Consider the following 23,625-nt stretch of genomic DNA (forward strand, 5'->3'; position numbering starts at 1 on the left):
ATGGCAACTACTTCTCCTAGGGAATGTTGTGCAGGAGACAAGCTCTTTACCTTTGATATCTTGAATATAAACCATCTGATCTGCCCTGTCAAAGGCTCTGAAAACTCTTTTGCCCCTTTCAGCCAGGTGATAGAGCAGGAGTATTTGTCCCTTAATGCTTTAGTTTTGTGCAGATATATTTTTAGCACTGTGGATATCTCAGGGTATACCAAAGCTTTTGGGTATGACTTGGGACAGGAGTAATGCTGTCTACTGTAGTTTACTGAACATATAGCTGACTTTATATGCTGTATTCATCTTGAGCAGCCTCTTTGTCAGCATGAAAAATGCAGTAGTAGGGCTCTATGGACAGCTTCTAATTCCAGCATTCATCTGACTGACATGAAATTACTGGGAGTTAGAAGTGAGAAGTACTAGTAGTATGTGATGCTAGAAGCCCTGAGATGGCAGAGAATGTCAAAGATGATAGAGTGAGAAGATAGGGAGACAAAAGAAAAATGAGAGAGAAAACATGTAACAAGATAAGGCAGACACCTAAAAAAAAGCAAGACAATGACATTTTACTCAACCAGCAGCAGAGTCTCAGCAGAAAAGAAGAATGGCTTCAAAAAAGGCCAAATCAGGAAATGGTAGGAATGATTGCGAGGAGAAATTATCTTTTTATGGTAATAAAATAAATTGAGACCCAGTTTAATTTTGAAACAGACCTCTGTTTTTTCATTGGCTCAACAATGACTGCTTCAGACCTGTTTGTGAAATGAAACATGCAGCCATGTTATGCAAAAGTCAGTGATACAGCACAGAGTTTATTTGACCCATCCAAATATATACCAAACCATTTCTTCTGGAGAAATGTCAGCTGAAGAGAGAAGGATAGACATGAGACGAGGATATAAGGGCAAGAGAAAAAACAGCTGGTGTCTGAGACTACATTACTCTCTCAAACACATACCACTGGGCAAATTTATCCATCTCCAAATGCTTCTTTGCTAGTGAACATACAACATGACAGTGCTTAATTTCTATAGGTACATCATATATCCTGCCAAAATAAGAGTTTGCAAAGTTCCCAAAAAGAATCTGATCCAGCTGCCATTGATTTCAATGGCAAAACCAATGGTCAGGATCAGACCCCAAACGCCCACCAACTCCTAAATGCGGTGGAAAAGCGAGTTTCCACAGTACAGTTTTATTGGGCACTGGTAGTGCCTGTTATTAAACTCCTTCTAATCCTTCCTTTTAATTCCTCATAATTCCTTTTGTGTTTAAATTTTCTATGCTTGCGCTCACTCAGCCCTTTTTCATGGGGAAGTCTGAACCACTTTTAAAGTTTTGAAATTGACACATTAGGAGGGGGAAAAAATCTTAGTTTAGTTTGTACATTAGACAGCACTTTGGGGTCAGTTTCACTGTTGGCAGTTTCGCTTGTCTTATGTTTTGGGGTCTTGTACACAGAAACACAAGAGAAAAAAAATATATAGATTTTAAAATAGGAAACTGTTTGTAAACCCACAAAAATTGAAAGGATGATCAAGGGCAGATGCACTATTTGCATTTACCGCTAACTCATTTAAAAAAAAAAAAAAAAAACCCACAATGTCCTTCACAATAACCTTTGTTAAAGGGACAAGTTTCCCCAAGCCTATTCTAATGGAGGCTTCCTGTCCACTTTAAAGGCCTGTGTCTGGTTCTTTGGTTACCTGGGCAGCTGCCCAAATATAAAGAGAATGGAGGTGAAATGCCATAGAGGAGGAGAAGTAACAAATTTTTTTAATAGATCATCTGGACCACAAACAAAAACTGCCCACTTAATGAGGCACTATGTATTGCTGACCTTATCTGTATTCTAATACACGGCTGCAAAGACACACCATTTGAAACTCTGGTCACTCACTGAAGTGTCATTACTCTGGTCTTTTCCCAGGCATAAGAATGCAACAGAAAAGTTTTGATGTGTGAATTTACTAATCTCCAGGAGTCTGCTACATTTTAAAATTCCTTTGGAAATAAAGAGCTCCTCCTTATCAACCCTATAAACTCCCAGGAGACAGTGGACCCCTAGGCAGGAAACCCTGCTCTAGGTCACCTCGATGCAATTAACTGATGGTAAGGACTCTGCTGAATAAAGGCTCAATCCTGAGAGGTGCTAAATATCCACAAATCCCACTCAAGTCAACAGAAGTTGCAGGTACTGTGCACCTCTCAGGATCATGCCTACATCTTTCAGAACAGTATTTTAACCTAAGTCTGGTTTTAACAGTTCATTAGTATGTAATCACCTTGTCTTCAATTATTCTAGTCACAAACAAAGGGACCAAAACTATTTTTAGTGTGTTACATATAGAAAATTTGAGAAGTGAAATGACTGGTCATAACCATACATCTAAGGATAGCCTAGAATTCCTCCTTACCTGTAAGGGGTTAAGAAGCTCAAATAACCAGGTTGGCACCTGACCAAAAAGACCAATGGGAAAAGAAGATACTTTCAAATCTTGGTGGGGGAGGCTTTGTTTTGGTGTGTTCTCTTGGGAAGCAGAGAAGCATCAGGTCAGAAAACTCCTTCTCCTATAAAACATCCTAAAAGGGTCTCGTATTACAAATTGTAAGTAAAAGCCAGGCAAGGCGGGTTAGATTATCTTTTGTTCTGCTTGTACATTTTTCCTTTGCGGGAGGGAGGTTTATTCCTGTTTTTTTGTAACTTTGAAACTAAGCCTAGAGGAAGTTCTGTTGTATTTTTGAATCTTTTGTTACCCTGTAAAGTTATTTTCCATCCTGATTTTACAGAGGTGATTTTTACCTTTTAAAAAAAATAAAATCCTTCTTTTAAGAACCTGACTGATTTCTCTGTTGTCTTAAGACCCAGGGATTTGGGTCTGTGATCACTTTGTAATCAGTTGGTTAGGATATTATTCTCAAGCCTCTCCAGGAAAGGGGGTGTAAGGGCTTGGGGCAGGGAGATATTTTGGGGGAACAGGAACTCCAAGAGGTCCTTTCCCTGAATCTTTGTTAAATCGCTTGGTGGTGGCAGCGTACCGTCCAAGGGCAAAGAATTTGTGCCTTGGGGAAGTTTTAACCTAAGCTGGTAGAAATACGCTTAGGGGTTCTTTCATGCGGGTCCCCACATCTGTACCCTAGAGATCAGAGGGGAGACAATTAGAGAAGTGAAATGCCTGTACACACTGTTAATTTCTTAGGATTCATTAAAAATTGTTTACTATATTCAGCAAAAAGAAAAAGCCTGGACTATGGGTTATAGTAGGGGTGAGCAAACTTTTTGGCTGGAGGGCCACATTGGGGTTGCAAAACTATACGGAGGGCCGGGTAGGGAAGGCTGTGCCTTGCCAAACAGCCTGGCCCCCACCCCCTATCTGCCTCCTCCCACTTCCTTCCCCGATTGCCCCCCCTCAGAATCCCTGACCGATCCAGCCCCCCTGCACCATGTCCCCTGACCACCCCCTCCTGGGACCCGTGCCCCTAACTGCCTCCCAGGATCCCACCCCCTATCCAACTTCCCCTTCTCCCTGTTCCCTGACTGCCCCAACCCCTATCCACATCCCCGACAGATCCCCTAGGACTCCCACGCCCTATCCAACCTGCCCTGTTCCCAGTCCGCTGAGTGCCCCCCCAACAGAACCTGCGACCCATCCAATCGCCCCCTGCCTGCTACTCCAGAACCCCCCGCTCCCTTACCATGCCGGAGCCAGCCACACCGTTGTGCTGCCCGGCAAGAGCAGTGGGCCACAGTGCTGGTGGTGTGGCTGGGGGGGGGGGGGAAGGTTAGGGGAAGAGGCCAGGGGCTAGCCTCCCCGGCGGGAGCTCACGGGCCGGGCAGGACGGTCCCGCGGGCCGGAGTTTGCCGACCTCTGGGTTATAGTCATGATTTGATCACCTATGCACAGGAAATAACAACTCCTCTCACAGGAAATAGTTGTGAAAACCTGGTCTTAGCCTTTTGCAATTATTATGCTTGAAAGCACTCTGATACAGATCAATAGTGCCCATTTCAATGTACTGTATCATTTTATTTTTAGAAGTAACAGTATGTTCCTACAAAGTTGTGTGTCACTACTTAGGCCACCTCAGACAGTTAACATAATTCAATGCACAGACTACAAATTAGGAAGAATTAACACTATCATTCTTTTTGTAATAAGAAAGCTGACCAAGCCCATAGTCTATCTTAAAACACAATATACTTTTAGTGCATACATGAGAAGTCTCTCTTCCTTATGCACTGCTCCGGCTTTGCTCACCCTCACTTCTTTGATTTTTCCAAACTTCTGGATGGTATGAGTAGGTTTTTCTGTTTCCAGAGCTGAACAACAGCCTTCATTAGCTTTTGGCATTCCCTCTTAGTAAGGGAATAATTAAGTCATATTAAGTCAGAGTCTGAGAATACCAAATCTGTTTGAAGTGGTTTGTTATCCGACACTGTAATGAGTAACAATGCATATGCAGACTTTTACCCTTTGTTAGCTCTGAAGCTGCATTTTGTTCTCGTATTTCAAAATCTAGCAGCATTTTAGGACAAGATGACATCACTGCATGCAAAATTACCACAGAATTACTTATCTGATTAAAATATTATATATTAGTAATGTCATTAGAATGAACTACGATTTCCCTGCTTATTCCAGCTGACCCATTAATGTATTGAGTGGACTTGAGTAGTGGCCTTGTGGATGAGTTCAGGAAAGGCTTTCCGTGTACGGCATCATGGAAGAAGACCTAGAAATTGCTGTGTGAGATGTGAACAAACAGTATAACGAGTCAGGCATAAATAGCAAAGCGAGGATGTGAGGCTGATGTAACCCAATACAAAATGAAGATAAGTAAGGAGGAAGAGGCTTTGATGGAAGCTTAAACTTAATTCAGTGGAGGACTCTAAAAGAGTGAGGTGACAAGATCAAAGCAACATGTTCAGTCAGGGAAACAGTGAGAACAAAGTTGGAGTAATCAAGATGGGAAATAAAGGACTGAGCAAGCATTTTAACTGTAGGGTTAGAAAGAAAATAGGGAGTCTTAGAGATGTTGTGGAGGAAGAACTGGAAAGATTTGGGCACTGCTTGAATGTTTCGGGCAAGGGAGAGGCAGAAGTCAAAGTGAATTCTTAGTTATGGGTCTGTGACAAGGCTGTGAACTGTGAGAAAGAATGGGGATAATGGAGAAGGCTTGAAAGGGAAGATAAGGTGTTTTGGACATTTTATGCTTGAGTTGGCAGAGACATCTATGCCAGTGTGACTCCCTGTACCTCAGGGGAACACCCAGCACACCCATGTTCATCCTTGTAAAATGATTGTGTGGTATCCAATGCAGTTTGTCATGTCGGGTGTCTTCAGAAGGCTCATGACGCACTGTGCACTGTTATAGTGATGTTACAGTAATTGTTGTTGCAGTAATGTTATAGGTTATAATTTCATGTATATAGTTATGAGGCTGAAAATGTGTCTTCATGGCTTAACATAAGCCCAGGCAAAAACCCTCCAAGAGCAGAGAGGCAGTTCACACCTCATCAGGGCATGTATGGGACAAACCTATGGGACTCATCTGACTCTGAAGGGGGCGGGGGGCAAAGCCAAGAGGGAAGAAAGAACATTGGAGAGACGTTTGTCATGCTCTTGCTCTCTCCCCACCACCTCCATCTACAGACACCACACCAAGTGACTGAAGTGCTGATCGAAGGGGAGAGCCTGGCTGAAGGGCAACCAGCCAGGCTGTGGTGAGAAGCATCTAAGTTTGTAAGGGCACTGAAAGTGTTAAGATCAGCTTAGAATGCATTTTGCTTTTTTTTCTCCATTTTACCAAATCCGACTTGTTATGCTTTGACTTATAATCACTTAAAATCTATCTTTCATAGTTAATAAATTTGTTTATTCTACCTGAAGCAGTGTGTTTGGTTTGAAGCATGTCAGACTCCCCTTGGGATAAAAAGCCTGGTACATATCAATTTCTTTGTTAAATTGACAAACTCATATAAGCTTGCAGTGTCCAGCGGGTATAATTGGACACTGCAAGACGGAGGTTCCTAGGGTTGTGTCTGGGACCGGAGATATTGGCTAGTGTTGTTTGGTTGCAAGTAGCTGGGAGCAGCTTACATGCCAGAGGCTGTGTGTGAACAGCCCAGGAGTGGGGGTTCTCACAGCAGAGGAGGCTGGCTCCCAGAGTCAAGGATTGGATTGACCTAGCAGATCACCGGTCCGGATAACGCCAGAGGGGAATGTCATATGTAGACATGTCAGAGAGGTGGGCATTCTATGTAATGTAGTTTGGTGACACTGATGGGAGATGAACTCAAGGGAACATGTAACTAGGACTGGGTGACTGCAATACAATAGAATAGTAACTCCATACTCAATTTGGTAGAGACCAGGGAGAGGGCAAGACCTGGAAAGAGCCTCTTCACCAAAGGATCTGGGGAGGCAGCCCAGGAGGGACTATGGTGAAGAGGCCTAGAGAAGGGTGAGAGAAGAAGGAGCCCTGAGGAGGGTAAGAGATGGTGAAGAGATAACTGGTGAGCTGTGGAGAAGAGTGAAGATTCTGACATGCAGTAGTAGGGACTGGCCCAGTGAATTATGAAACTAGTCTTGTCTTTAGGACCTACTGTGACCCATCGTTTAGGGTCCCAGCGCTCCAGCCCTGAGTACAGGGAGGGCTGTACTAGTGGTGGTGACTGGTGAGAAAAATCTCCTGCAGGAAGAGGTAAGGACTGAGGGACTGCTTAGCCTAGGAGGGCAAAATGGCCCCTGTGACAGCACTGTGTCAAGAGGGGTGAAGACTGTGTCCTGGCAATGGCCAAGGATGTTCTTTGTTTTGGGACTTGTGTTCTCAGGTAAAACAGATGAACTTTTGCTTTGGCTGGAAGGTCAAAAGCACTAAAACTGCTGGATGTAAAGAGAGAACTGGTGGATAAACTGAGGCAGTGACACTGAGGTAGGCATCTGTGCAGAACGCTCTGGACAGGTGAGGGGTGGAAAGAAACTGAAACAGAGTTGCTAAAAGGACTAGGAAGGGACTGGGAGAGAGGCTGAAGCCGTCAAGAATCGGAGAAAAGAAGGTTCATGTCTCCCATGTAGATCTTTCGGGGCTACTTGAGCAGGGGGGATGTATGTGAAAAGCAGTGTGGTAAACTGTTGCTCAAAATAAGCTTCTACAAATATGAAAATATGAACAGGGTTTGTGGATGGATTATTGGAATTATTTCCATTAATTTTGGTGGTGCTGCGACTGGAAGTCAGGTGTTGGGAGATGCCCTCCTTCCAAATACTCTGATCGGATTTAGAATCCCTCATCTTAGTGCATACCCAAAGCCAGAAGTGTTCAAATTTCTAACCCTTGCCTTCCCTAAGGGAGCAGAGCCTGTTGCATCATTTTAAACTTTGTCACCTTCATCTATTGTGGCACAGATTTTTCCAACACTAAATGTCTCCAGCCAACAGCAGCAGCTGTCCGTTTTTATGACTGGGGACAATGTCAGAGGCTGAGGGAGGTAAAAAACAACTAATCAGCTATAGAGAAATATTTCCCCGTTGTAAACGTTTGAAATGACAGCACTAGTGTAGTTTAAAGAAAAATTACAGCATAAAGTTGCAGATGGAATTAGTTGCTCCTATGTACCAACTTTTACATCACTCACGCCGGTCATACTCACTTTATCAGCCATATTTGTATTATAGTTCATAAAAGGAAACCCCAAAATACAAGTGAATAAAATACTTAAATAACCACAGTTATTTCAAATAGCTACATTATATATAGATATTAGATACTAATAGGCACCCTAGGGCAATCATAGATCTTATGCATTAGGAAACCCTTATTTACACTATGTAGGCCAGAACAAATATTAACTAATCTGCGCAACTATTAGTCACTCGTTTATTTCATTCTCACAAAACAAACAGGTTTTTTAGCTCGGTATTTGTTAGGTAACTCTGTTTTTACTTGCTGCAAGTAACAAAGCTCTTTCAAAGGGTGAAATCTTGGCCACACTCAAGTCAACAAATCTTGCTGCTGCTGTCAGTGGAGACAGCATTTCAGGTGTGCTTTTTGCACTGGTTTCACTCCTGAGCGGTTTCATTTTATCATCAGGTTTGAGGATGGTTCACAATGATTTTTCCTTTCTTCAAATTAAACTACATCAATGCTGCTCCTGGCACCATATAGCAAAGGATGCTGAAGGGCACAGAAATGGACATCTTCGCAAGAGACCAATCACGTGGCCTCCCCTTAATGTGCTTATTCTCCAATTCTCTTGCATAGCATCAGAGAGAATGTGGCAAGGCAGCATACAAACTCAGGACAGCTGACAGGTACAGTACAATAATAGCATACAAATGAAAGCTTCATGGGCAGAGCAGAGCCAGCCCCACACTTCTTAGCACACAAGATTTTTTGCAGGAAAATAGGAAGTCTTCAAGACAAATGAGAAGTAAAACATCACTGCCTATCTGTGATCTATACCAGAGTTTAATACCATGCTGGTTTCTGTGAGAACTCAGACCACTTTTTTTTAATTCAACCATAAAAAAAGGATCGGGGCTGAGTTGGGGGGAGGAGGAAATCTGGTCATGTGTTTAATCTTGACTAAGATTATGGATTTGAAATTTAACTAAAAGGTCACTTGCCCCAAGAAGCTTCCCTACTAGTAACATGTCCTCTAAAAGCTTCTTTTAAAAGGATATAAGAGAATAAAGCATTTAATCCATGTAACTACCTCTGAAAATGGGAGCCTAGAAATTTCTGTAAGTTACTGAAACAGCTACCAAACCACCTGTGCAGAGTAGTGTACATTTATGAGCTTAGGTTATTTCTGTTCAGGACTTTGTTTAGTGAGTGAATGAGTACTTGCTCTCATAACAGATTCAAATTCAATCACTGCATGCCTCCACCTACTCATCCAAATAACCCCAGGCTTTTTGGCTATGTATTCAACTGCTTCATCTAGCACAAGGAGATGGTTTCTATCGGTATCCAAAATAAGTCTTAGTCTGGCACCAGCAAATGTGGTATTAGAAACAGATCAGATTCAGAAAAGCTCTGTTTTGCTCCAGCATTTTGCTTAGCAGTTACAATATTCATGTTTATTTTGGTTTTTCTTAATAACAAGAAGTCTTTCAAGAGGCACATTTCTGGGTCTCTTTTCGGCACTCCTGTAAAAACTTGAGGATATATATACACAGTTCTGTGGAAGTGTATGCTTTTCCCCCTCTCTCTGACACACAGGCCAATTTACAATCCATGATAAGTGAAATTTTAAACACTGTTTTTAGCACACATTTTATTTCCAAAGGTCACACATCTTAAAAAAAAAAGAAAAGAAAAGAAAAGAAAAGAAAAAAAAGAGAAATCTGGTAAATAGTCAGGGGGGATATAATCATTAAACAGTGACAAGGAACTGTTTATACTCAAAACACTGGAATTCATTATTACACTTGGGCTGCACATTCAGGAGGGAACAGGAAATATTTCAATAAAACAATGTGTCAGTAAGATACAAAAAACAATATGCTGGGCCATCTGAGTCAATATGGTCAGTAAAGGTAGCTAAGTTGGAAAATATTTTATCCTGTTTCATGCAAATAACTGTTTTCCCATCAACAGTAACATAACCCATAAAGCCACTGATTCTGTAGAGTAAGTAGGAATTACATTTCTAAAAGCAAAGATTTCAGATGATAATACTGTGCACTTTATAGTGCCTTTCATCTCCTAAGCACTTCACAGTACTTACTAATACATCCTGACAGTATTCTGAGGTAGCTCAGTATTATTGTCTCTATTTTACAGATAGTAAACATAGGCAGAGAGATGAAGTGACTTACCCAAAGCCACAGGGAGAACTGATGTCAGAGCTGATCACAGAACCTTGGATTCTCTAACTCTTCTGCTCATACCACAAGCCCATCCCTCTCCATCTTATATAATATCGAGAAGTAATTTTTGCACAGACAATTGTTCCTGTACAACACAATGAAAATACTGCTGTCTAACTAGAATTTTAAGACATCGACAGTGAACAAGCCAGGATGACTTATGTTTTCTGATTGAGGAATTGAGTTGTCTAAATATAACTGGGGATGATGGACTAAAAGGGTGTTCTTGCTAACACTGTGAGACTGAGAGAAACTCAGTTAGTCCATGGAGTCTTTCAGTTACTCACAATGGACAACAGAGTAGAGGGTGGCAAGATGTATCAGTTTGGCTTCTAATCTTAACTGAGATATTTTCTGTCTTGTGTTACACCATTGAGAATGACCTCCTTGTTCAAGTCTAACATGGGATTTTCAAAGCTCAAATCTGAAACTTGAAAACTGCATTTCATATGAGATTACTCTTTGTCAGAAAAGTGTTTTGACAAATGTTAGCCAAATCTGAATCCAAGATACAGGTGCTTTTATGAAGGAAGTGTTTTGCTTTTGCATTACTGAAACTTTATATATAGTTATAAATGATTCTCAGTAATCACACTCTCTCTCTCTCTCTCATCATTTCCCTTGTTTTGTTTACATTTACTAATACATGATCTATCCCTTATGGGTAGAAAATCCTATAAAATATAATAGAGAACCATAACTCTGATACAATTCTGTTTTAAAACAAAAAGCCAACCAAAACAAACACTGTAGAAAGGAAGGTCTCCTGGTCTCTTTTCCACTTTAGATTTTTACAGTACTTTAGATCCCTATTGGTTTCATTCCCATTAAATTCTATAAGATTTTTCTATAAGGAATGTTATCCCAAAGCTGAAAACCAAGTGGACACTCTGAGAAGATCATATCTCTGCTATTTATTTTCCACTTAAATAGTGGGTTTAAAATGACAGGTGATGGACACAATACATTACAAGCACGTTCAGGTTCTGGTGTTCAGGTTATACCAAGGGACAAAAATGTAAAAACCACAACAGTTAGCAGTTACTGAAAATCATAATGAAGACCCTAAAAACCTACTTTTTTTACTTAATCACTGGGATGAAAAGACTTTGTATTGAGTGTTAACATCTGAAATATTACTATTATTGGAGATACTTGAAAAACTCCAGCTTAGGAATCTTCTTCAACATTTTTAATGCAAACTTGAGTACGAGCTACCTTTCTGAAGACTTTACGAAATTTATATTGATTGCCCAACTAAAGCCAACTCACATTTTGAGTAGACTTTAGCAGGTATTCTTGCTAGCTTTGATCCACAGACTTTCAATGAGTCGAGAAAGGACTACTTCACCCTAAATGAATAACAACACCGTGTACTTCCTTGTCACTGCCACTGGTGAACAAGTAAATTCCCAATACTCAACTCTCCCAAATCTTCAAAACAGATGGGAGCAGTCTACATTATACCTATTAAATGAATTGCAAAAACTCCGCAGCCTCTCCAGCTCTAAAGCAGCTGCTCTTGTGAATCATAAAGGAGCTTTCAAAGCACAGTATTCACACACAGAAAAGCCCATGCCCAGCTCCAGCTGTACCAGAAGAGCCTCGCTCATATTACTTGAGAAGTATTCCAGCTATGCATGTGTAACTATTATGGATTTTTTCTAATTGCAACTGCTTCTGCTACACATTTTCTATACACTCATGCTGTTTCCCATCCACACAGCCTTGGGAGAATTTTTCTCTGTTGAACCATATGGGGCCCTCTTACTGCATTCATCTATCTATCTATAATTTGTGTGTGTGTGTCTATATAGATAGAGACTATATATGTCTCTATATAGACACACACAACGTGCAAGCTGAAGCCATCTTTAGCAAAAACAAAATTGTTTTTGCCAAGTTCTATGATGTCTATTGGTCTTTTCTAATGTCATTCAACAGGAATATAGGAAACTATGTTTTAAATCTGTGTAGGTTACAAGTATTAATGGTAGTGAACTCTCCCCAGGAAATGTATACAAAGAAAACTGTCTGCGTTCTAATAGCCTTTTATTGAACTGCCTCTAATGTGACATGAATATATAATAAAATATTTAAAGTACTTTGAAATAAAATAAAATGTCTCATTATATATCTAACTATGGGCATTTGAACACTGCATCTCTCAGAAGCTGAAGGCCTTATCCAACTGTTATTGAGGTCACGTGTTTCACTAAGCACTCCTATCGGGGGTGCCCTGACAGACGTGGGTAAGACACTGCCAGTAGTTTGTACAGCCTTTTTGGCAACACACCCAGGAGGGTGAGTGGGAACAAAAAGGCTCAGTGTCTGTCAGAATCTGGAAAAACATATTTGCTCTTGTCCATTATTAAAACTGATTTTAGGCTCCTAGTTTTTGTAGAATAATTGAGTAAGAAATCAGTTTATACGTCTCAGAAAAAAAGATATTTCCAGAAGAATAACTTGTGAGGAATATGACCTCTATGCTCAGAAAATGATTTTAGTTTTTTACCCTCAATTTATAAAACCGCTCTTTTAGCATTACTGCTAGATTCAACTGTTCAGCCCTAAGTCAGATATTCGAAAAACAGAACATTACAAATGAGCAATACGATTAACATTATTGGTATTTATTCATGTAAGCACAAGATAGTGTGATGAAATGAGGCTATCAGTACAACTTTTGAATTCTGACTGAAATTGCAAAGCTGTATTTTGAAAAACTGCTTTATCATCTGTGTTTATATGTATCTGTCTGGCCCTAGAGCAGATACACACCAGACACGGACAACAGGAAATAATAACAGTTAATAACTGTACTTAGACCTCACAAAGGTTATGCTAAAAAAAACCTGGTTCCTCTGGAGGGAGAGTGCAAGTTATGACCAGTGGAAACTTACCAGGAGGAGGAGAACAAGAGAGACCAGGTAGGGTTGAAATAAAGAAACACAGAGGAAACCAGACAGAAAAAGGAAGTGTAGGGCAAAACAGAGAGCAAGGTCAAAGAAGCTGGCTGATGGGCTCAAGAAAGGAGAGGTCACCCAACATACAGGAGCTTCATAGGGCAGGGCAGCCCTGATCACTTTCCTGAGCTCATATGGCCCCAGTAGTCTGGATAACCCAAGGGACTCAAATCCCAGCCCCAAGAATGCCCTGGAGTGTTGAGGAAACTGAGGCAGGGACATGCATTTTGTGTTTGTTGCTTTGTATGATCTGAACTCCTCTATACTTGACATGATTAAGTAGATTAAAGATATTAGATGGAGCAGTGTATATGTGTTCACTGCTTCATAACTGCTGCATGCCCCTGAGAGAGTTATACTGCAACCAGAAGTAGGGTGATCAGACGTCCCGATAAAAATCGGGACCATCCCGATATTGAGCAGTTTGTCCCATGTCCCGACTGAAATATGTCCGGGACGCCATTTGTCCCGATATTTTGTTTTGGGCACAGTAGCCCTTTCTTTTTTTTTGCGCTTAGGTGGCGTGACAGGCAGGTGGAGCGGCTCACTCGGCATGTCCGGGTCTTCGTTGGCAGGTATTTCCTTCATCAGCAAGATTTATTTCCCGCTGCCGAACATGCCGGGTGAATGTAACAATTGAAAAGCCACTCCCCCTGCGACGGTCCCAATATTTGGATTTAGCATCTGGTCACCCTAACCAGAAGCTTTGGGGTAGAGCTATGGGAAAGAGGTGTATTTAAGTAACTGGGATATCTTCGGTGTCAGTGACAGTTTTTGGAGGCTAGGGCAGGTTGGCTGAGGAGCCCCATTTCTCTGATGGGGTAACAGACAGAGTCAGTGCCCAGGAAATGTGCCAGAAAGGCCAAGGGAGGAGGAACCAGTGTGGCAGGCTGCTGAGGCTTCAGAAGCTTAACACATCCCAAGTGATTCACAGCAGAGGCTTGGATTTCCCCTCCGCCCCCACCCAGCGGTCCTAGAGGGTGCTCAGAAATGGATGCTCCCGAGGATCTGTGACAGGCAGTAATCAAGAGATTTTCTTCTAAACTGTGCATTTATAGAAAGAAAGAATAGCAAGGATCAGAAAACTTAAGATGCTTTAGCTCAGGGGTGGGCAAACTTTTTGGTCTGAGGGCCACATCTGGGTATGGAAATTGTATGGTGGGCCATGAATGCTCCCAAAATTGGGGTTGGAGTGTGAGAGGGGGTGAGAGCTCCGGCTGGGGATGCAAGCTCTGGGGTGGGGCCAGAAATGAGTAGTTCAGGGTGCAGGAGGGTGCTCCAGGCTGGGGTAGGGGGTTGGGATACAGGAAGGGGTGAGTGCTCTGGCTGGAGGTGCAGGCTCTGGGGTGGGACCAGGGATGAGGGGTTTGGGGTGTAAGAGCGGGCTGGAGCTGGAGCAGAGGGGTTTGGAGTATGGGAGGGGGGTGCGGGTTCAAGGGTGGGACCAGAAAGGAGGGGTTCAGGGTGTGGGAGAGAGGTCCGGGCTGGGGCGGGGGATTGGGGTGTGGAGGAGGGGGCTCCGGGCTGGGGGGTTCAGAGTGCAGGAGGGTGCTCTGGGATGGGGCTGAGGGGGCTCCAGGTTGGGGGAGGGGGTGAGGACTCTGGCTGGGGGTGTGGGCTCTGGGGTGGGGCTGGGATGAGGGGTTTGCACTGCAGGAGGGGTATCAGGGCTGGGGTAGAGGGTTGGGGCACAGAAGGAGGTCAGGGGTGCAGGGTCTAGGCAGTGCTTACCTCAAGCAGCTCCCGGAAGCAGCAGCATGTCCCCCTCCTTCTCCCCCAGCTCCTATGTGGAGGCGTGGTGCCAGCCAAGCGGCTCTGCACGCTGCCCCGTCTGCAGGTGCCGCCCCTGCAGCTCCCCTTGGCCGCGGTTCCCAGACAATGGGAGCTGCGGAGCCGGCCCTTGGGGCAGGGGCAGCATGTGGAGCCCCCTGGCTGCCCTTACGTGCCAGAGGGGGGACATGCGGCTGCTTCCGGGAGCCATGTGGAGCCCTGGCATGCATGGAGCTAGGCAAGCCCCCGCTCCCGCTCCCTGGCTGGAGCTCGAGGGCCAGATTAAAAGGTCTGATGGGCTGGACATGGCCTGCATGCCGTAGTTTCCCACCCCGCTTTAGCTCCTTAATACATACATTACCATTGCCTCTTTCACGTATGCTTGTTCTCTTTCCCATTCAGTGCTGATCATCAAAATATTTGGGTGTAATTAGGAATATATTTGATGACTGGTGCACTCCTCCTGTCTGCTTTCTTCAGAGATGCTACAATTCAGTGTCAGACATTGTATTTCACAGCCGGGCAAGAGAGTGTGATGATGATAATACTAGTTTGTGACATAAGTGAAATCAAACTGACTGACTACAAGAAAAGAAAGCTGAAATTTGGGAGAGACATAGGTTGGTAATCAGCAATTACAAGAAAGAAAATACATCCAGTGCCCAGCTAAATAAGAGTTTGCAACAACATATGTATTTATTAACATTTTACATATTAACATACATTAACATATTTATTAACGTAACTGTGGTCTGCATTTAAAAGTTCAGAAATGGTTTATAATAAATTGCCTGGCAGCAGCAAAGCTACAGTACCACAGCAAAGTAAAACTTCAGCAAAACTTACTATCACTAGTGTAGGACCTGGAACAGTGCTCTAAGTATTAAGCTATTTGCCACTGATGTGGGAACTTTCTTCATGCTACTCCCATGCTGTCAAGTCTACTCTCAAATCCTGCTAACAGAAAGCCAATCCTCACTCTCCTTTTTCTATATGCTTAGAAGCCATAATAGCAATAGCTGTGGACAGAAAATCATACTATCCTACCAACCCCTTGAGAGAGTTAATTACTTGCTGTATAACACTGTGCCTTTAAGAAATATGAAAGCCTACTGTGTTCATCTGTCTTCATGGGTGGAACAATGAAAAACGTAAGATCACAAACATATGAGCAAAAGATGGCCCTGGCTACAAATTGGAAGAGTGGATGTTCTGACCATGACAGCGTGCGCTCCGTGGGTGTAGGCTGAAATACGTGAGAGAGTTTCGCAGTTGTCTTGGCAGCCATAAGATTCTTTGGAGAGCCATCACACACGTGGAGTTGGAAGTCACTAAAATATAAGTCTGTGCACCACAATTATTCCCAAATTAACACCATTCCAGGACTCAAACTAGTTGGACACAATCAAATATATTTGTTTTTAGAGTCAGATAACTCCTCTAGCTGGGCTATTGGAAACACAACTTAACCACTCCCTCTCAGTGCATGTTGCATCTAATTGGAAAGAGCTGGGTCAAGAGAGGCTCATTTAGCTTACCCAGCCAAGTTTCAGTTGTACAAGAAATGCTGGTTGCCTCATCAATGACTAAAAACTGTGGATAGTTGTGGCTTTATTAGCTGTTGCCTTTACACTGGACAGAGTGAACCTAAGGGTAGGCTTTCTATCTGTCAATGCACCCCTAAGAGATTTTAGACAAGATCGCATCATAGCTAAGAGGAGAGATAAGGAGAAGAAGAATTTTCTAGTGGTTAAGGCTCTTGGCTGGAACTTGGGACACAGGTACCTATTCTGCCACAGCTTCCTGTGGGACCTTAGATGAGACAGTCTCACTCTGTCTCAGTTTCCAATCTATGAAATGGGGGTAACAGTGTTTAGTGCTTTCCAGTCTCACAGAGATGTTGTGAGGATAGATACATTAAAGAGCGTGAGGTGCCCAGATACTAGACTAATGTGAGGGGTGGTTTATACCTTTTATTTGTGGACCAGTAATCTATATGTTTAAAATGGTTTGGGGGCGGGGGTTGTGATTGTTTTCTTTTTTAAGCATCCTTCTCTCTCCATACTCATCACCACAAGAAACTCAGAACCCAGGCTCTAAAACAACAATCCCACTCCATGGTCCCCCATATCCCAAGGTCAAGGTCAAGGTTGTGCTGATCAACTGTCTTTGTCACCAAAGTGGATTCTGAAGGTGTATAGCCTGGAAGCAGAGTTGAATGTTTTTTTGCACTGAGATATGTTTATTTCATGGCTAAGAGCAATTAGATTCAGACTGATGTCCAACTTTGGTGAGACTGATCCAGCTTAAAAGGGGATGAACGTCTCTTTGACTTAGTCCAGTTTCACTCGGTCTGGCTCTAAATGTGCTGAAGGAGACTAGATTGTAATATGAGATGAACATGGGAGAAAATTTCCGTGAAAAAGCTCCAGCTCATTCAATAATAGGTAAGTTTGCCTCTAAATGACACAGCATGATGTGGACACATCACCTAGTGCTCTAAACACTATGTGAGTTGCTCACTGAATACTGGATTCTCTTAAATCTGTCAGCAGTCTTGGAAACAGTTAAGAGACTTGTTTGAATACTTGGCTAGAATACGTTGGGCGTGGAGGGGGACATTCATTCTAGAGCACTAGTGTTAGAGTCCCTAGAGGGTGATGTTGGCTGACACTTCACTTGCCTCAAGAATACCAGAGGGAAGCTCAGAGGCAATGCAATCTAGATTGACAGATAAGGCCTTGGGATTAGGAAATCAAATTACCACAAAATAGCAAATTGGCTCCACCCCTGCAAAAAAAGCTAGCAGGAGAAGAGACCAAAGGAGGACCCAAGTCTGCTGTTGTCATAATAGTACAGTAGAACCTCAGAGTTATGAACAACCTCCATTCCCATTTAACACAGTACTGTACTTGCTTTTTTTTTTTTTTTTAAATCTCTGTTGCTGCCTGATTGTGTACAGTACTTCTGGTTCCAAATGAGGTGTGCTTGAGCAGTCAGTTCGTAACTGTGATGTTCCTAACTCTGAGGTGCTACTGTATCCTCTACTACACTAGTTTCATCTGCCCATGTCAGTTTCTCACAAAGGTATTTTTGGACTTTTTCCATGTTGTCTGTTACATATGAGATATCCCCCCTCCCTCTCCCCATAAAGCCATTACCCCACTCCAAGTCCCAACCTTGCCATGACACCTGGGGGGGGGGGGGGTGCGGGAATCAGCAAATGTAAGGTGTCCAGGTTAATAGGAAGATGGAGATGGTTGTCATTTTATCTAACTTTTTTGCAACTATATAACCGTAATGACTGTGTGGTGTCTTTCTCCTCTCCATGTGGCACTTATCTTTTTCAACTGGAAACTCCAGGGGGCATAGACTGCCTCCTCAGATGATTTCACAGTATCTAACACAACAGTGCATGCTTGTACTGGGCCTCTCTATGCTATTGTTTATATATAGTAAAAAGACTTACAATGTATCACTGCTGAAAGGAGTAAATGATTAAAAAAAGAGAGATATGCAAAAATAAAGTGGGACAGGGGATGTAAGAGAAACAAGGTTTGCACAACGTTTCTATTCACATCAGTGGGGGTCATATTGTGGGTAAAGAGAGAAGGCCCGAACTCTGTAGCCCAGCCCACAGACTAAGAGAATTAATTTGTCCCTCTCTCTGGCACTGATGGGGATTTCCCTGGACTATCCTTGAGGTATTTTGGATCCCAGCTACTCCTGTTTTCCCAGTAGGTGGCCAAGAGTGCCTCACTTCATATAGGTCTAGTCAGGTGCTTGCAACAACTTCTCTGTGATGTGGACCTGGCTATAGCAATTTAACATTCTGTAACCTCCAGATTGGGCTGCTATAATGCACCCTACATGGAACTACCTTTAAATACTCTTTTGATGCTGCAGCCGCTGCAGAATACAGCTTGGTAGTGGTGGCCACAGGAAGTGTATTATAATACTTCTCCAAAAATTGTACTGACTTCCTATTTGCATTTGTGACTTATTTCCAAGTGCAATCAAAGGAGCTGACAGTGATCTATAAAGTCCTAAATGGTTTGGGTCAAGGCTACCTGAGGGCCCCCCCCCCACTTCCTTTTTTCCTATGTGCCACCATGAACCACAATCAGGAGACCAGGTATTCTCACTGGTAGGTCCTTGGCTCTAAAATTCATTCCCTCTCACCGCTTAGAGAGTTCCTGGGAGCTGACCTTCAGGTCTCCATTCAAGGCCAATCCCTTTGCCTGAGGTGGGGGAGATTGCAGAGTAGAAGGGATATAGTCTACGTTGTGGGGCTAGAGTCTTTTTCTTTATTAACACTGACAATTCTTTATTAGCTTTAAATATTTCATATGCAGCTAGAAACCAAGATTAAGTATGCATTGGAGGTAATTTAGCAAAGAGCTTTGGTAGAGTCATGAGGGTCTTGCTAGTAAGTGTTGCAGGACTAGCTATGTGAACACACCAGATGGCATGGGAACAGCAAGAAAGAGCAACTGCATCGAGGGACTGGGAAGAGATGAAGGAGGCAAGAAGAGTAAAAGGGGAACTTGGAAGAAAGGGGCAAAGAGTGATGGGAGAGAGAGATGTAAAACCTAGCAGAGAGGGCTAGAATGATGAGAAAACTGATTAAGACCAACGAGAGGTGCAGAAAACTAGAGGGAACAGAGTAAAGAAAAAGGAAAAGGGAAAGCAAGAGAGAGAGTGGGTAAAAAGAGGGAAATGAGACGAGAGTGATAACCATGCAGAAAAAGGGAGGAGCAGGAGGAAAGTGAAAAGGGGACCGTGGGGGCAAGGGAATGGAGGGCAAACAAAAACGGGCAAGGTAAAAAGAGAAGAAAATCCATCCTACCAGAACCTCCCACCTCATCACTCTAACCCAGAATCTATTAATGGATCAGGAAATAAAGAAGAGGTTCAAATAGCATGCAACCACCTCAATTCACATTTACATTTAATAGAGAGGTCTACAAAGCTTTCACTTTGAAAACTGACCTCACCACATTGCTTACAGTATTTAATTCTTACCTCTCACTGAATACTGTGTTTTTCTGTTGGAAACTGACCCCTATTAAAAAATCTGGCTACTTTATGTAGGTACACAAAAGGAGAGAACTCTTTTGAAAATGTGCCTTTTTTTGTGCATGGGGAGGAAAGGCTGAGTATTTTGGAGAAATCCAGTATTTTGCTATTAAAAAGTGGTGGTAAGGCCACCAATATGAAGTCTACTCTCTTTCCTTCAATACACTTTGGAATCCAGGTTTGGAATTCATATAAATTATTACTTCTCCGTCTCCTGCAGCAGATATAATCAAACTCTTTCTAAGATATACATTTCATCATTAGAAAATACATATACACTTGAAAATGCGGTTGCTTGCTTGCAAAGATTAAATACAATATAACTAGTTTCCCCTAGCCCTTTTGATGCAAACATTTAGAACCGTACTCTTTTTCTTGCCAATATCTGAACAGCAAGTAATAGGTACATCATTAGATCAATGGCGGTCTGATGACTTATTACTCTAAAGATGGCTCCAGCCAAGAAGAGTAAGCCCAGGAGACTCATTGTGGCAAACTTCATAAACATATGCATTTTAAAAATAGATACAAAAATTATGAGGTAGGAAAAAAACAGGCGAGTACAGCAGAGGAACACAGATCCAGATTGCTATCATTGAGAGAGTCTTCCCTTAATTCTAAAAGTTGGCAGGATGTAGTTCTGTTGCTGCTTCTTAGACATCGTGCAGCTAGTTAGCCCCAGAACGCAGAAGAAAAATATAATGGGAAGTAGAACATGTACTAATGAATTACAGTCTAGCACACACCCACGTGCATCTTGTTACTTCAGTTGACATTTTATTAATTATTTCTCACCTTCTTTGTATTAAATTTTCCATCTGCTGTACTTTTCCTACAGACAAGCACCCACAATCCCTCTTCGCTTTTCGTACTGAACTTAAATGCATGCAAGTGCAAAGTAACAGGTGGCGGAAAAAGGGCTAGCGGCTTTCGCTTGGCACTCTAAACCCTGGTTAATTATCAGTTATAATTATACGTCAGCTATTTATTGACTTGGAAACACTGGTTTGTTTTTTTTCAGTTCCAGAACTGGACCAATCCACCTTAGAGCAGCACAGGTGTACGACTACAGCAGTGCCGCTGTAAGGTACGCAGTGTAGCCACTCTTTGCTGGCAGCAGAGCGCTCTCCTACCGACAAAATAAAACCGCCCCCAACGAGGACTGGTAGCTTTGTCAGTAGGTGTGCTGGCCACACCAGCACTTTTTGTCGGTAAAACTTTTGTTGATCAGGGAGGGATGTGGGTTTTTTCACACCCCAGACCAACAACAGTTTTACCAACAAAAGTGCAGTGTACACATAGCCCTTGCTTTACACAGCTTAGTGATTCTTGAAGTGGTTAGATTTCTCCATGGAGTTACTGTTCGACAAACTTTTTTTTAAAATGTTCAAACCATTTTTAAAGGTGAGTGCAAGAGTGTTAAATTGGTACATTTAAAAACTTTCTAAAATTTAAATCAAACTATTTTTTAAAATGTCATAGACAGCAATATTTAACACGTACATAGCCCTTTACATCTTCAAACCACTGTATGAAGACTAAGTCTTAAAAAAGGACACGGTGTTCCTATACTGAGACTCAGAATGGGCGCGGTATTTTTAAGTGTGTGAAGAATTGGTTTTGCAATGGAATTGCAGAAAAAGCCTTAACTGTAGTTGCTGGAACAGTCACTTGAATAAACCCTTGTTTATTTCTGTTGCAATTTTTTCTGGTAATAAAGTTAAAATTACACATCAGTATATTATGAAAAACAAGAAGTAGAAATCCATCCTGATACAGATACAGCATTCTTATCCAGGTAAAAATTAAGTTGTGTATGTGTCAAATTATATTTCATTTATGTGGACTCTCAATTCTCTGCCCAAATAAATCCCCAACAGACCAGTCACTAATCCAAATCTCTAATAAAATACAATTTGGCTTATACTCACAGACGTCATTTTCCATTATGGTACATCAAGGCAGAAGTTAATACACATGCCTTGCGTTAAGATAACACATTATTTCTTACTGTTATTTTTTGCTTTTCCAAGTGCTTTGGCTGGAATGTACGTTATATTTTAACAGGTGGGTTGGCTGGCTGGCTGCTGGGCTGTAAACCAGAAACTGGAATGTGCACTGAATGGTATTGGACCGAATGCTTGTAAAGTTCATGGACACAGACTGACTCAGACAGACTCAGATGCATGCACACACACAGAGAAGAACACACGCACATATTATATATCGCTAGCCTCCTTCTTCTTCTTTCCCCTCCGTCCACGGATAGTTCAAGATTGAGTTTTCTGTCATATTTCCATGCCCACACAAACAAAAACCACATTCATACTATATAACGCTTCTGAGAAGTTAAGGTGATATGTACACCCAATGAATGTTCATGCACAGAGACATATATACAGATAATGGTCTCTATATTTAAAAAGACTAGTGAAACTTGCAGTCAACAAGAAACTACACAGGAATTCTAAAATTGAACCACTGTGCATATGTCCAATATTACATATGAACATAGAAATACTGTAGACCCACACAAAATCATAAACTGAAGACCGAGGTATGAATATTGTAGCCATATTTTTCCATAAAAAACTGTATTCATAGCTCTCCCTATCCTATAGGGAGGAAAATATACAAGTATGAGTTAGGGATGCAGTATGAGACTAAACCTTGAGTGCTGTAGCTCTTATTTTGTGTTGCGACTTCAAATGTTTGCAATAGTACGAGTTTTATTTGTACATTTCAATGATTTAAATATATAAATTGTGTTTGTAGCATATGGGTGTAGGTACATATGTACATGTAGTGTGTGGCTATAATATACATTTGCTTGTTTCACAGTTGTGTGTTTAAACAGTTTCCTTGATTTAAAATTGTAAGATACAAAAGGCAAACTGCAATAATTACCTAGGAGACTAGACTATTACAGAATCCTGCCTGGTCTAACCTATTTGTATGTGTCCCTACTATATATAAAACTGTCTGCTAAAAACCCTCATTAAACATAACTTCCGTACAGATAATTATTAGCTTCATTTTTATGCTGTGACTTTATTTACGTTTTTATTATTGATCAAAAAGCCCATGTACTCCATATTGTCATTGCTTGTGGTTTGGAATATGAACTACATTGGTCTGAGTTACCCGTGGGCAAAGGGGCAGCCAAGAAAACAAACAGCTAATTGTTGGTTTAGAGCTGGATCATTTAAAGAGAGACCTCCAACGGACATTTTCATGCATTAGCATTTCAATAAATACTTCAGCTTGTATTGCCATTGCCCACCAAGTTTCAGCGGGGGCCCCCTTTTACAGGGGCGAGTTCTACCATCCTCTAGGGGTTTCCTAGGGAAACCAACAGCTCCCAGAACCTGCACCCCGAGAGACAGACGCACACCCTTCATGCCCACCGAGAACTAAGCCCGGGTGGGAGCAGAGCTCGCTGCACGCCGCGCACACTCACCCTCCGTCTGTAGCTCCGGATTGCTTTACACGCCCCTGTTCGTCCTCCCGGTTTTTCCAACTTCTCAAGCAGCTACGTTCCTGGCGGGGGAATCAGAGAAAGTGCAGAGGCGCATGTTTGCTAGGCAGGGATTCGAGGACGATTCCAGAGCCGGGCTCCTCAGCCTCAAGCCGCGGGCTATTCATTGACCTGCTAAGCGAGCGAGGTGGAACGGCAGCGGGGGCTGGAGCAGCCCGGCCGGCGAGGCGGGCGGGCTGGGGCGGGGGGGGGGAGGAGAGGGAGGAAGGCGGGGGCGTGGCTGTGCTTCCTGACTGGCGGCCACTTGTACAAGTCGGCAGCGTCTCCCGCCTCGCTCCCGCGGCTCCAGCCCCGCGCTCCGAACGGGATGGGGAGGCGGGCTCGCGGGGGAAGCAGCAGGACAAAGAGCGGCTGGGAAGCCGCGCGTGTCTGGGGCCCCTGGTGGCCAGCGAGCGGTGGC

At 42.6% G+C, this 23,625-nt stretch overlaps 1 protein-coding gene across 2 annotated transcripts in view; it reads right to left on the bottom strand.

The window, feature by feature from the left end:
• The window catches only part of MARCHF3 (membrane associated ring-CH-type finger 3), a 96,407-nt gene extending 73,005 nt beyond the window's left edge, over positions 1-23,402 (bottom strand). Inside the window, exons 1-2 of one of the 2 annotated variants that reach the window (XM_084628873.1) lie at positions 23,148-23,402; positions 9,822-9,957 (exon numbers count right to left, since the gene is read on the bottom strand). The gene's annotated coding sequence lies outside the window, so the exon portion shown is untranslated. The remainder of the gene's footprint in view (positions 1-9,821; positions 9,958-23,147) is intronic. The other variant, XM_084628872.1, reaches the window with a different exon arrangement.
• Positions 23,403-23,625: the final 223 nt, after the last annotated feature.

The sequence above is a fragment of the Lepidochelys olivacea genome (genome assembly GCF_965140295.1).
Source record: "Lepidochelys olivacea isolate rLepOli2 genome assembly, chromosome: 5".
Taxonomy (NCBI): domain Eukaryota; kingdom Metazoa; phylum Chordata; order Testudines; family Cheloniidae; genus Lepidochelys; species Lepidochelys olivacea.